Source organism: Anolis sagrei, chromosome 5 (genome assembly GCF_037176765.1).
Source record: "Anolis sagrei isolate rAnoSag1 chromosome 5, rAnoSag1.mat, whole genome shotgun sequence".
Taxonomy (NCBI): domain Eukaryota; kingdom Metazoa; phylum Chordata; class Lepidosauria; order Squamata; family Dactyloidae; genus Anolis; species Anolis sagrei.
Window position 1 is genome coordinate 182,930,714 of NC_090025.1, and position 16,203 is coordinate 182,946,916.

Genomic DNA, 16,203 nt, shown 5'->3' on the forward strand with positions numbered 1-16,203 from the left:
ACTTCAATACTAATGATGAGCATTTTTATTCCTCAACGAGAAGTGCTATAAAGGCACATGACTCCAAAAGATATATGCTGTAAATTATATAATCACAAGCCTATAAAGCAGAAACCCAAGATCATGAAAACATTAAATGAATATAAAATCACTAAATGAAAAAATATATACACAGGTGTAAAGACAAAGAATGCACAAAGAATTCCAAAGTGTATTTGATGTGTATGGAGCAACATGCTACAAAACTGAGGAACAAACAGTACTGCACTCAAAGTTGGCATAACAAGAAGCAAATGAAGTTAAGATGCAGATGAAATAAACAGGGCCTCTAGATATTCTTCTTCTTTTGAACATTTTTCTCCAGGGTTGGGGCTGTTAGCAAAGAAATGTAAAATCAGAAACACAATAACGAAAACAATCAAGTAGCTGCCTGAAACCCAGATGAAGAAAAAAAAGGAAATCTTGTTGACGAAAAGATATTATCTATTACCTGTTATTCAGTTACAAAAGATGGCAACTATTTTGACTACCCTAGGTGTAACCTATAGCATGATCCATAATTTAGTGAGGCACTATGACTGTATTGCAGAGAATTACTTAACTGGTAGAGATAAGCATTTCATAAAAGTACACATCCCATGAATGAAGCCATAGTAGTTACAATGGCACCACCATGCTCAGTTATTGCAATGTGAAAGAAGGCAAATCTTAATTAATTGAATCATGCCAGATATCACATTATTATTATTATTATTATTGCATTTATTATTTTACCCTATTTATTATTATTACATTTACATTATTTACTCTATTATTTTATTATATATATTATTTTACTCTATTTTTATTACATTTATTATTTTACTCTATTATTATTGTTATTACATTTATGCTATTTTATTCTATTACTGTTATTATTACGTCATTATTTTACTATATTATTATTATTAGATTTATTTTTTTACTTATTATTATTGGAAAGATAGGTAAGCACATATATATTAAAGAATGGTTTAATCAGAGTTGGACAGTCTTATCTTAAATTACAGTTTTATATAAATATTCAAAAGCATTTAACCTACTGATGCCTCAATTAATGTAATTTTATTGATATCTATTTTTATTTTGCAATTTACTAGTAGCTGCTGCATTTCCCACCCTTGGCTTATACTTGAGTCAATACATTTTCTCAGGTTTTTTGTGGTAAAAATAGCTTCCTCAGCCTATATTCGGGTCAGCTCATACTCGAATATAAATGGTATGAATGATTAGATCAGTGCAACTATACAATTGAAAAGATGTACCATATTGAAGGTGTTCAAATTGGTATTTATCCACTATCAAAGGTAGTATAACTATGCAAGTACAGTGCAATAAAGTGGATAGGAAGACACAGCAGACAGAAGATGCTGGAAGCAGCAAGTGCCAAGTTTCTCAGCTTTCCTCTAGAACCCCAGCCTGTTCCCCTCTGCTGATGGGCAGATCTATGTATACTAGACATCCTGTCGTGTCTCCTGCCTCATGGAAGACACTGTCACAAAACTATTTATGAAGTAAGAAGGCATAGATCCTTCTCTTCATAGGATAAGGAGAGGATGCCATCTTATTATTGGCTGGACACTCTTCAAAACACCAGGACTTCCTTCCATGTAAAGATGGATAGAAATGCTCTGGGGAGCAAGGGATAAGTTCTAACAAGACAAACTCAAAGATTTCTGACCATATTGAATGAGTCACTAGAGAGGAATAAGTTAGAGTTCTCTCTGACTTGTATTATTATTTTGTAAGTAGATTAGGCTTCCTAAGTGAGCCATTACCTTGATTAAATACTAGCAGACACAGACATTCAAAATTAGCTGATTAAAGAGAAAAGTGCGTTGTCATGGGAAATGAAAATACCAAGGCTTAAATGTTATCTGAGCAATATCAATTTGCTGCCTCATTTTTCTCAGAGGAATCTTAGCAGATCGGTGCACAATCACTAAAAGGTGATTGAAGAGAATCTTTCTAAAGAAACCTGTGGTGCTCTGAAGCTTTGCCAGTATCTCTTTGGTACAGTTGATGCAACACAACCTTCTCCAACTGGGTGCCCTTCAGATGTGCCAAACGGAAACTACTATCATCCTGAGCCAGTGTGAAGTTATTAGAGGAATTTAGGGACACATTGCTATGTGAACATACATGTACCTAAGGAAAGTGTGGGGAGTTCATTTTCTGAGAGGTTTTTTTGTGTGCTTATAGATTCGGCCCTTGGTGGCACAATGGGTTAAAAACCCTTGTGCTGTCAGGACTACTGACTGATAGGTCAGTAGTTCAAATCCAGGGAGAGCGGGTTGAGCTTCCTCTGTCAGCTCCAGCTCCCCATGCAGGGACATGAGAGAAGCCTCTCACAAGGATGGTCAAAACATCAAAACATCCGGGCGTGCCCTGGGCAGCAAATTCTCTCACATCAGAAGCGGCTTGCAGCTTCTCAAGTCACTCCTGACATGAAAAAAAATAGATTCAGATAGAATTATAGAACCATAGAGTTGGAGGAGACCACAAGGTCCCAATCCTTCCCATGCAGGAATACACAATCTAAGCACACTCAACAAATGACCATCCAGCCTCTTTTTCAAATCCTCCAGAGAAGGAGACTCCACTCCACTGCCGAATAACTCTTGCCATTAAAAAGATCTTCCTTATGTTTAGGTGGAATTTTTTCCCTGCAACTTGAATCCATTGCTCTGTGTCCTAATTTTAGATGCTGAAAAGAAATAGTTGTAGATATTTCTCTAGAAATTTTCTAGATTCTCCAGGACAGCTTTATGGTAACTTCAAATAATACATTTTAATAGGGTTCACCATTATCCATAGTAAGTTCAGGCATGTTTCACCTGTGGATACAGGGGCTGGACTGTACACAATTATAACATGTGGACTGCTGTGGTTTCCATCCTATGAGGTTTATTGTTAGGTGACTCATTGAAATGCTCTAGCTGAGAATGTTACAGTTAAAATGAAATTAGACCACTGTAAATAATTGTGTGATGTAAATGAGTGGCCTACACTAGAGAAAAGTATCACAGACCTTTAACTTTACCAGAGCATTCTCTAAATAATTAAACCCTTCAGAGCATTCCCTAAATAATTTAATCTACCCAGACCAGTTCCCTACACTGAAGATCACCATGACTAAGTAATAGGTCCCTTGGAAGAAGTACAGTCCCTGACCCCAGCAAGGCAATGGGAAGATAAATCTCCAAGTTGAGTGTGTATAGGGCAGAACCAAACTAAGGAAATGGAGCTCTTTGAACACGTCCCTTCTCTTCTCCCATTCCTAACTGACATGACAATAGCATAAGCACATTGTTAATGGACATGGCTACTTTCCCAACCTGTTTCTAAATCCCTGAACTGCCAGGATAAAGAAGAAGCTTTCTAGCTGAGCATTCAGACTATGCAATAATCCTTCTTAGGCCAGCTCATAATGTTGGCCTGTGCTGCTCCGAAGCCACATGCATTACGCCATGCGTTTCACAAAACATAGCATACATTTCTGAAATCTGCATTAATGTATTTTAGTCAAGAAGACTAATAATAGAATCATAGAGTTGGAAGAGACCTCATGGACCATCCAGTCCAACCCCCTGCCAAGAAGCAGGATAATTGCATTCAAAGCATCCCTGACAGATAGCCATCCAGCCTCTGTTTAAAAGCCTCCACCACACTCAATCATTTAGTCTTCTTTATTAATGTTCCCATTGATGCATCCTCTTGGAAAAGGAGTATACAAAGATGTGTGTATTTTTAAGGGATCTGCATGGAACAGAGATGGGGCAGCAATGAAGTCCATGGAAACAGATTTAACAGGCTTACCCATCCTTACTAATGTCCCCTTCCCTATGTGAAACAGATGAAATACCTTCAGAGAGTTTCTGTCTCTGAAGATGATTCATCACTCATATTATGTATAATAGAGATGTTCAATAATTTCATTAAAAGCATTCTCAGCATAAGGATAACTTCAGATGGAGCTGTGTGCCCCTCACTTTCTGCACCTTTAGCAATGCAAAGAAATCTTATGTTCTGTTTCATTCCATTTTTCAGAATTACATTGGAATTCACATCACACACTACTTCCATGCTGGAATGTTAAGACTTCTAAACCAATTTCTCCATGTAAACCCATCTCTTTTTTAAATTAAATATATGGATTTTTTGTATATACTTTGTGCCTTTTCCCATTGATTACAATGTGTTTGTGTGAATTTCTGCCCAAATGGATGTGTTTCTAATCATGACGAGTCTTGAATTGAATTGGATACACGACTTTGTGCGCTTTTGTTATTGTTGTTATTCTTCTTGCAACAAAGCATCAGCAGCCTCGGAAATATACAGATGTAGAAATCTAAGGTGTTATTTACATCTCAGTGCCAGTACTGGGAGGTGCAAATGGATATTTTCATAAGGAAATGAAAATCCAATAAAGCACAATTTCTATGAGGTGCAATGAATATAAGACTTCTCTCCATCAAACTACTTTGCTTTCCTTTTAACTTTCAGGTTAAGGTTGGCTCTTAGTTCTCAGCCAAGAAACTGTAGCTGTGAACCCATAAAGGATGAATTATAGTCCCCAAGGGGAAAAAAGTCTTCTAGAATCAATAATGGGTATCATTTAATAACGTAAGAGGTATAGAGAAAGTCAGAACAAAACCGTATTTTTCTTTAAAAATTAAAGATAGGGACAGTGTTAAGACCTTGAACTTAATCATAATAACTCAATTCATAAAAAGATGTTATGGGCTTGGAGTAAAGTGAGTGAAATTCACTGACTCAACACCCAAGGTATTTTTGGCTCTTTAAATAAAAAATAAAAAATTTCCAAAGGAGAGCAATTCATGCTCCTAAAAGCTTAGAAACAATTATAGATGTGAGATCATACGTGAAACAGAAACAGTATAGAACAGTCTCCCTTAACTAGTCATCCTTCAGATGTGCTACTACTATACCCACCATCCCCAGAAATGGGGTCATAGTGTGGGTATCCTAAGGATGGTAGGAAATGTAGTCCAACACATCAGGGTTTTTTTAATTGAAGAAGCCTGGATAGAGTCACTGGAATAGAAGGTTACCAAGTCCATCTCCTGATGGGAGATGGATCCATTTTAGCCAAATACACTCACCTCCCATCACTCTTCTCCATATATTTTCTTCTTGACTCCTATCATCCTTGCCTTTTCGTGAACCTGTTCTGACTTATCTATATCCTTCTCAAAATGGGACAAACAGAATTGAATGCTTTATTCCAGACCAGACCAGAATAATGGTGTGATTACTTTATTCAACTCTGAAACTATGCATCTATTTATGCAGGCTATAAAAGACCATTTGCCTTCTTTGCTGTAGAATTATACTATCAACTCATGTTCAGCTTGTGGTCAACAATGATCCTAAGGTCCCTTTTGCATGAAGCATTACTGACCCATATACCTCCACATCATTTTCGTGGAGTAAATGTCAAATTTTGCATTTGTCTGCCAACCCACGAAGAAACACACGAGAATAAAAGACACAACACCAATGCTTTGGATTCAAATTGGGCAACTTTTATTTAACGTTACCTATTTAAGTTCTTAACTTAACTCAAGGGTGTAAGGAACTGGTGTAACCTAACCCAGGTAGTATCACTACCCGTAATAACAATTTCCGGGCGAAGCACCTGGGTTTCGGTAATCAAACCGTATCACCATCAAGGGAAAGGAATGAGGAGTCTCTTCCAGAGCTCTTGTATCGAGACACCTTCCCATTAAAGGCCATTAACTACACCTCACCCCTTTAAACTGTAGGTGAGTGTTTAACTTAAGGGCCTTTCACCCCTTAAAGGGGTGCCCTAGGTGCACACCGACTAAAGGAATTTCCCTATCTATTTACGCCACGGATTGGGGGCAAATGTCCATTTCGCCCCCATCCCCCACCAATTCCTCCAACACCCCTAAAATACCTTCCTGTAAATCTAGCCGAAACCGTTGGTTGCCCAATTCCGAAAGATGTACTCCAAAACCCCGATACAACCTCTCGTCGTCACGAGTGCTGTTTGGGTGCTCAATGTAACGACCCCTCTGATGGATCAGAACAATCACATGTCCCGAGTCACTCGTTTCATGGCTCTCTCAAGCCTTCCCATGTCGCCTCTGCACTTGCGACGAGGTATGATAATCACATGGCCTGAGTCACTCGTTTTCTGGCTTCCTCAAGCCTTCCCACGTCGCCTCTGCACTTGCGACGAGGTATGATAATCACATGGCCTGAGTCACTCGTTTTCTGGCTTCCTCAAGCCTTCCCACGTCGCCTCTGCACTTGCGACGAGGTATGATAATCACATGGCCTGAGTCACTCGTTTTCTGGCTTCCTCAAGCCTTCCCATGTCGCCTCTGCACTTGCGACGAGGTATGATAATCACATGGCCTGAGTCACTCGTTTTCTGGCTTCCTCAAGCCTTCCCACGTCGCCTCTGCACTTGCGACGAGGTATGATAGCAGACCAAACGACGTGCACCCTGGGCCATGACCACCAAATCCTTCGAATGTCCGCCCGTGCTTGCAAAAAGAGGGCTTTGCCTGTTAACAGGCCCAAATCGTTACCACCGAGGTGGATAACCAACACATCAGGAGGAGAACCACTCCCGGCATCAAACAACAAAGGGCACAAACCGTCCCAACGCAGGCTTCTCGTGCCTCTCCGTTCCACCGTTGCCGTGGAAGAGAGACCCAAGTGCTGGCCATAGGCAGTCTTGTGGGCCTCTCTCACTGCCCAGAAGACATAACTGTCCGCAGACCAGGACCCTTCTTCTATGTGCCAGCCCTGCGTGGCCTGTGACGATAATGATAACTAGGCTGAAACTGACCGTACGTAACTTCTGGTCTGTTTTGGAAGTTCTAATTCTTATTTCCACAATATCTTGAAAAACTTTGAAGTCGGAAACCAAAAGTGCGCGGTGTGAGGTATCGTTATTGGCTAATGTCACCAATTCACTCACGTGTAGTTGCAAAACATGCAGTCCACGCCGCCGCATGATATAAAACCTGTTCATAATATGATGTGCACAGGCTGGGCCATAGTTGCTTAAGTCCCGAGCGTTAACGACCGTACTGTGGCCCTATTAACGCACCAAAGCCCAAAACCCTGCCTTCCTTAATCTCCTTATCTATCTTTTTCATGACCCCAGCTTCTAGGCCTATAACCGATTTTTAAATTGGATGCTACAAAAGTTGGGGGGGGGGGGGGGAACGTGGCCCACGGGCCGGGATCTGAAAACCCTCCTAAAGCCGCGAAGCAAGTAATTTGCTGCAGCTCTGTAAGGCTATCTTTCCGGCCAGCAACTAAGCGGACCCGCCTTGATTGGGCTGGGGCCCCCTTTGAACATTCACCTGTCCTGGGTTTTTACTATTGAACTGAGCGCCTCTTGGCCCAATTCTTGTGGGTTTTCCCTTGTAACAACTATTGGTTGCGTGGTTACCCTGGCATATTGTACAGGCGTGCTGATATTTACAGTCTTCGCGGGCGCAAGCTCCCTGGGCCGCGTATTCCCAGCACATACTCTTCTGTCTTTGCGGCTGTTGTGCTGGGACTCCCTGCCAAAAGGGCTGACTCCCCGTATCGTTCTGTATAGTGTGGCCGCTATCAGCCTTCTCACCAGAGACTGCTCTGGTTGTATTCATTACTTCCATCCACAATTGACTGTCAATGAGGTCCCATCTCTTGTTAGGCATCGTGGCGGCCTCAGAACGAAAGCGACTATCGTAAACCAGCCACGCCTGACCAGTGTAGTTGACATATGCCCCATACTGATAATTACAGTCCTCGCGGGCGCAAGCCCCCTGGGCCGCGTATTCCCAGCACATACCCTTTTGTCTTTGCAGCTGTTGTGCTGGGCCTCCCTGTCAAAAGGGCTGACTCTCTTTAGTGTTTTGTATAGTATGGCCGCTATCGGCCTTCTCACCAGAAACTGCTCTGGTTGTATTCATTACCTCCATCCACAATTGACTGTCGATGAGGTCCCATCGCTTGTTAGGCATCATGGCAGCCTCAGAACGAAAGCGGCTATCGTAAACAAGCCACGCCTGACCAGTGTAGTTGACATATGCCCCATATATTATATTTTGATATTTAAACAAGGCCTTGGCCCTGTAATCCTTTAGGGCCGCCCACATTCTTCTTCGGCGCCATCCTAGAAGAAAAATAACCAGTGACTGTGTCAATAAGTATATAGCGCCAGTATAACAAATTGACGAAGACTTTGTCCCTTATATATATCTAAACATATAGGGCAACACGTTTGCATTGAGTCTTGCTGTAAGGTTATCACAAGTTGGAGCTGACATCAGGAGCTCGCCCCGCACCCAAGTAGCCGGAGCCTACCATTGGGCCTATTGATCTACTCCCATTTGCATTGAGTCTTGCTGTGAGGTTATCACAAGTTGGGGCTGACAACCGGAGCTCACCCGCACCCCAGTAGCCAGAGCCTATCGTTGGGGCCTATTGATCTACTCACATTTGCAATTAGTCCCACTATAAGGTTTACATAAGTAGAGGCTAACCGCGGGAGCTCGCCCCCCTATACCAACCCAGGCCTGCCACTGGGCTTATTGCTCTAGTCATTTTCCTTTTTGAGTATACAGGCCGACTGTAAGGCCAACCTAATTTGGGGCTAACCAAGGGAGCTCACCTGTAGCAACTGGCAAAGACTGTACCATTGGGAGGTCACATAAGTTAAGGCTCCCATCGGGAGCTTGCAATACTTATGGCCAGGGCCCGCGACAGGGCTTATTGATCCCTTCCCATTTGACTTCATTGCTGGATCTAACAGCAGGAGCTCTCTCCCTGATCCATTTTTTTTTTTTTTGGTATCAGAAGCTGGATTAAACAGCAGGAGCTCCCCCTCTGATCCTATTTAAAATAATAATTTTTATTTTTTGGTATCAGAAGCTGGATCTAACAGCAGGAGCTCCCCCTCTGATCCTATTTAAAATAATAATATTTATTTATTTATTTATTTTGGTATCAGAAGCTGGATCAAACAGCAGGAGCTCCCCCTCTGATCCTATTTAAAATAATAATTTTTATTTTATTTTATTATTATTATTTTTGGTATCAGAAGCTGGATCAAACAGCAGGAGCTCCCCCTCTGATCCTATTTAAAATAATAATTTTTATTTTATTTTATTTGGTATCAAAAGCTGGATCTAACAGCAGGAGCTCTCTCCCTGATCCATTTTTTTTTGTATCAGAAGCTGGATCAAACAGCAGGAGCTCCCCCTCTGATCCTATTTAAAATAATAATATTTATTTATTTATTTATTTATTTTGGTATCAGAAGCTGGATCAAACAGCAGGAGCTCCCCCTCTGATCCTATTTAAAATAATAATTTTTATTTTATTTTATTATTATTATTTTTGGTATCAGAAGCTGGATCAAACAGCAGGAGCTCCCCCTCTGATCCTATTTAAAATAATAATTTTTATTTTATTTTATTTGGTATCAAAAGCTGGATCTAACGGCAGGAGCTCTCTCCCTGATCCATTTTTTTTGTATCAGAAGCTGGATCAAACAGCAGGAGCTCCCCCTCTGATCCTATTTAAACTAATAATTTTTATTTTATTTTATTTTAATTTTTGGTATCAGAAGCTGGATCTAACAGCAGGAGCTCTCTCCCTGATCCATTTTTTTTTTGGTATCAAAAGCTGGATCTAACAGCAGGAGCTCTCTCCCTGATCCATTTTTTGGGAGCTGTGGCTAACATCGGGAGCTCGCTCTGCTCCCAAATAAGAACTATCGACCTTAGGTCAGCAACCTCTGTAGCCAAGGGTATAACTCCCCTATTACCTGTGTATATTTAACATCATACCTACTACATATAACACGCATCCGGCCCAAAATAAAGTAATTGAAATAACTTTCACTTTCATTTTGCCCCATGTGGCAAACGAAATTGGGCCTATCCTAAAATGGCGGCCGCCCCATCTCCCACAATGGCCTCCATCAACGGCCCGGACGGTGCCCAAAATTGACGCTGCGAGCTAGCCGCATGCCAAGCCGCCCAGCTCCAGGCCCCTGGCCACGTGCGCCCTTGTTTGCCATAACCAAGGCCTCTGTGAAGGGCTTTGAAGCACCCAGCCTTCGTCCGGGAGGGGTGGGGGGTGGGTGAAGCCTCCCTCCCCCAGGACCCCTGTACAGACCTGTAGATGCTCTTCTTATCCCCTTAACCTCTTTTCTTCTCTTCTTTGCTGAACCTCTTCAGACTTCTTGTCTTCGCTCTTCTCTGCGACCTCTCTCCCCAACTTCCAGGCGCGGAATGAGCCTGGGAGGGCCTGGCCTGTGCTAGCAGGCCACGCCCCCGGATGTTCTGGAGGGTTCCTCCAGAACTCCTCCCTGCCTCGTGTGAGGCAGACAAATGTTTTTTCTCTCCCCATTTCTTGGGGAGAGGAAAACTGTTATCTTTACTGAATTTCATTTTATTAATTTCTGCCTAATTTTCTAAATATCTAAGTCTTCTTGAATTCTGTTCCTATCTTGCAGTATCTTAATGACCCCTCCAGTTTTCCATCAATGGCAAACTTGATAAAGATTCCATCAACCCTGCCATCTAAGGACCTCATCACATTAGAGAATTTTAGCATTATTTATTATTTATTTATTTACAGTTCTTATATTCCACCCTTCTCACCCCGCAGGAGACTCAGGGCGGATTACAGTAAACACATATATGGCAAACATTCAATGCCAGTTTGACAAACAACATTTAACAGACAAATACACCAAGGCTATTTAACTTTTTTTTCTGGCCGCCAGGGGAGCTGCTGCTTTTTTCATCGTCCATCAACGACACCGATGAAGTTCTTCTGCATTCCACATTCCCCGGAGTCTTTTTCTTTATGGCCTCATAAATTAGTTAAATTTAGCCTCCCACACAAGGTGGTACCTTATTTTCCTACTTGACAGATGCAACTGTCTTTCGGGTTGCAAAGGTCGACAACGGGCTACACAATGGCTGGACACCCACTCCAGCACGGGCTGGCTTCGAACTCATGACCTTTTGGTCAGAGTGATCTTAATGCAGCTGACACTCAGCCAGCTGCGCCACAATCCCGGTGCATGCAGGATGCATGCAGGACACTGGGAGAAAGGAGCCTGCCAGAGCCCATCAGATGTGGTCCATGCTTAAGCATCCTGAAAGCATCATAGGATGCTTCACAGAGAACACAGGAGGCTTCCCATGTTCTCATAGAAAAGGAGTGTGGGGGGAAGTCGTATGGTGATGCTTCCCCCTGTGGGATGAGAAGGGGACAATGCGGGGTGAGAGATAATGGTTTCCTACTGCCTGCTGGATTTGCATGGTGTCTTGCAAATGCTCTGCTATCACCCACAAATTGGACATCAATGTGATAAGATCCTAAGTGATTGATATAAATGTTGGAGAGTAATTACCCAAGGACAGGTAACATAAATAGTTTTGACTAATGAGGTCTGTAGCTGAAGTCACAATTCTCTGCTCCCAAGACCACCAAAACTTCTGGTTGAAGAAGTGAGTTCTAGCCTCCTTAGATCAGATCCTTCCAGGTTTTTGGAAATCATGGGCTGAGATGCCATTCTATTGTTTTTCATCTTCTCAGTTCTTTTCAATGAATGTATAACCTTTCCAGGATGTTATAAGTAGCAGGACTACACCAGAAAAGTGTAGCTCTATTTTATGCATGACAGAGCTGCATGGGAAGCTGAGCAAGGTGGATACTTTGATAAATAGCATCTTATTCCTCCAGTAGCAAAAGCTCCAAGAACCAAACAATTTGCCTTTCAGTATCAGTTGCTGGGGAATAGCATACATTGAGATACCTTGTTCAAATGTTGCAATATTTCTCACCTCTTCCTTGAGAACAAGATAACCAGTATTGTTGACTTGTGGGTACTGTCAAGGTTTTCGAAATTTATGCAAGATGTCTTTCTGCAAAAACAATTTCCTTCCCTTAAAAAAGAAAAAAGAAAAGTACACCCACACAGCAAAAAACAAAACAAAACAAAACAGGCTTATTGATTATTTAAAAAAAAAAAGATGAAAAGGGCCTGCTTCATGCTTCTATTTTTTTCAAAGTCTATTCAACAAGACAACAACAACTGTAGTTTGCACTACAATCATCCATGCAATTGGTGGAACAAAATTGTGTTTCAAATCCAAATGCTTTCATCGACGATGTGTGAAGAATTTCACAACTTTGCCATCAAGGTAGAAAATGTTGAGGAATCGCATTCTCATAGGGTACATCTATATTGTAGAATTAATGCAGTTTGACATAACTTTAACTTTCATTACTATTTATTTTATTTATTTACCACATGTATACCCCCACCCTTCTATCCCCGAAGGGGACTCAGGGCGTCTTACAATAGGTGCAATTCAATGTCATAAACAATTAAAATCCAAGCAATTAAAACATCAATTATTAAAACATCAATTAAAATCACACAATCCAAATCATAATCCACGGCCATTCCATTTGTCAATCACATTAATTTGTGGTCACTTACTGCACTGCTCCAATTACTTGGTCCGAAAGCCACATCTTAAGCTTTTTTCTGAAAGTCAGAAGAGAGGGACTGATCTAATTTCACTGGGGAGGGAGTTCCATAAATGAGAAAGTCCTGTCTCTCATCCCCACCAATTGCACCTGCTATGGAACCATGGGAGTTGTAAGTTTATCAGACCTTTAACATTCTCTGCCAAATAGTGCTGGTAAGTCACCAAAGTACAAATTTCAGGATTCCATAGCATCAAACCATGGAAGAATATGATTCTGCCCACTCCTCTCTCCACTGCAGAATTAATTGAATGCAAACCACATTTGAATTTTGACGTCTGTTTGCAGCAATGGGAGTAAGCTGGGGGCAATGGGAAAATTGGGAAAGGACAGAGAAAATGGAACATTTAAAAAGTATCTCAAATTCAGATGATAAAGTACTAATCAGGATTGTACCTGTCCAATCAGAACAGTTGGAGGATATCAACAATCAGTTGGCAGAGCTTGGCCATTTTTGCATCACAAGCAAGCTTATTCCCCAGACAGCTTGGATTCTATTAGAAGTAAACAAAAACAAATAACTTGTTAGAAGCTCATCTGAGGAAGGAATCCTGCAGGGTTTCTCTAAACTGTGCCTTGGGAGGTATGTACAATGTGCAGTGCCCTCAGTAACAGATGAGGGAAATCAGGCTTTCCTTTTCTTTGTTCTTCCTCTTCCTATTCCTATTCGGTTAATGGGGAAGAGGAACAAAACCAGAATCTGGGCAGAAAAGCAACATCCATATCACACACTGGTGATATTATTGCTGGGTACCACCAAACCCGTGTACCCCAACTTTGACAAACATATGCTCAATGGAAAAAAAGATTCCTATGACATCCTTCAAACTGAACTCCTATTTAACATTCACTGTGGTTAAGCCCGTTGACTTCTCTGAGCTTCACTCCGTGACTCTAGTTTGCTGCTTTTCTGAGCTGTGTGCAGCTGCAGAGTTATGTGTTCCTCCAGGGTTTTAGCATCTTGTTTGACAAGGTTGCTTACAATCAGACTTTTGTTGCTTGTGAAATGAAACATGTGATTATATATCCAGGAGAAGAAGCCATTAAGAAAACAGTTATTCCCCTGTTTGATACATGACTGTTAAGTCACTAAGTAATTCTCATTAATATTAATGTGAGTTATGTGCTGCACTAGCAGAGAGTAAACATAAACCTCTGGATTGGGAATACTTTAAGGAATGTGTGCATTGAGGAGGGGCAGGGAAGGCGGAGAGGGAGGAAGTATATGACACACCAAAAACATCTAAGAGTATTTTAAGGCTGAGAGCTCCAAAATTATAGGCTTATGTTGAAAGTATATCATCAGTGGACAATAGGAGAACAACGGGGTTCTGCAGAGTTGGAAATGGGGAGGATTTGGCCTATAAGCCTGAGAGCAAGGATTTCTCCTCCAAAAGCAATCAGAAATGGGTGAAAAGATTTTGAGTGCATCGAAGGCACTATGGCTAAACAACCAGTCTCCATTCCAGTTCTTCTTGCCTTGCAATTACCTATGATCAAAAGGATGTTGAGGGTTTCTTGGAGTTTTGTAACTCCAAACTTAAACAAACTGTTTGATAAATGTTAGTAGCTAGGAATATATTGTGCCATTGGGAGGAATTCGATCTGACTTGTATTCTATTTGTAGACCTCCAACTAGTGTAGACCTCCTAAATCAATAAGATTTGCATTAATGATTAAATACTTCTATCATAGTTAGGACTAACAATAGGAGTAAAGTCTTGATTGTTTAAAGCTGGGAGATTTGCCATGTCTTTCATTGCCCTTATTAATGTTGACATGCAGAGATATATGGTTAGTGTCAATTTTTGCTTCTTTCTCTCTTTCATGTCTTCTTTTGGGGACCATAAGGAATTTTGGTTGCAATTGTGTAATATTATCTTAGATTGTACATTTCAGCTATATGTCAATCAGATTGCAGCAATGTAATTACATTAGCCGCACCTTATTGACCAGCATCAATCTATAAGTGCATTGGTGTGCATACATGGGTAACACCCATAGACTTCCATGCACAATGTTAAATTATATGTCATGACTCCACATGTGGAACTCAATTTCTGCAGCCTTAAACTGAATGCAGACATTCTACATTGGTCAAATACTGTTTCTTTAGGGGAACATGTGCACAGATAAACAATCAACAGGACTTTGGCCATAATGCTTTTTAACAGACATAGTGCCACAAAGAATTTCTACTGATTTGGTTTCTGATTGCAGACAAGCAAAACAAACAAAATGTGTTTCTAAACATTCCAATAATCATCAAACCTTGTGTTTCTGCCAACAACCATATTATTTCATTAGAAGTAATCTGCAGGAACCATATGTCAGTGGTAGTCAGGTTCAATACTGCTGTGAGTAGAATGACAGGTAGCCCACACCCCATCATCTGTTTGTTCTATGTTCTTTATCCCATCACATGTCCATCCTTTCAGCCCACAACACATGCATACAGCCATATACCCTATTCACCATCAAAGCAGTTTCTTTTTTTCATACCCAATCCATTTTCATCCATTTACATGTATACACGTGGTGAGGTGTGCACGCTTTGCTTTTTTTTTTTTTTTGGCAGCATTTTGAGGGTATGTGCTAGGAACTGCCTATTTTGTATGTGTTGATTGTCACAACTGCACAACAACATGTTTGAGACAGGCACAGTCCTTTTTTGGTTCATTTTGAGGGTATTACTATCTTCTAAGGCTACTGCCAACCTATTTTGTGTGCGTTGGTTGCCACAACCCACACAACAAGTTATTTGTGGCAGGTCTAATCCTTTTCTGGTTCATTTTGAGTGGCAAATGTATTTTGACATTGTAGCTCTAAAAATGAGTGAGTAAAGAGCCCCAGAACGCCCGCCCCCAGATGCAATTGCTTAACAAAAATAACAAAAAAAGTTACTCTCTGTGAGTGGTGCCACCTATATGTAGAACTGTAAGTTGCAAGATTTGAACTGTTGTATTATGCCTGATTTTGGCTTTTTACCCTGTAAATGTATAGTTGGATTGATTGGTTATTTATAGCTGTCAATCAATGTTGTTTGCACCAGTTGAATTGCTCCTCCTGCTCAGTGGTTTGGCTCCACCTCTTCCTGGAGCAGGACAGTGTTTCCTTTTCCATTCCACCATCAAACTTTCTATCAGATGGACGTGAGAAAGAGACTTGGCTCTAAAAGCCCTTGATTAAGTTACCTCTCAGCACCAATTCTGAGGTTCTTACCCTTGAGACTTATGCTTCATGTTCAGATCAACCTGGACGATGTTGAGAAATCTCAAGTGCCTTCAAACCAGTCCTTTGGCACTAGAGGAAGACTTTGTGTCTCCAAACATAGGCCATTTGGACTGGGGTTGTGGATTGCTCCGGCATTCACAGCCATTGAGAAAGAGGGACCTGGAAAAGCTTCTCAGCTGCAAAACTCCTTGGACCCAAGACAGCCAGAGACTGTAATGTATATTTTCCTTCACCCCTTTGAAACTTCCAGCTTATTGCCTTAAAGGGATAACTCTTTGTGAACAATAAAACCTATTTTGTGTTATCAACAGTGCTTTGATCCTTGGGAGTTCCAGTTTCCCTAAAGGAGGATAAGAA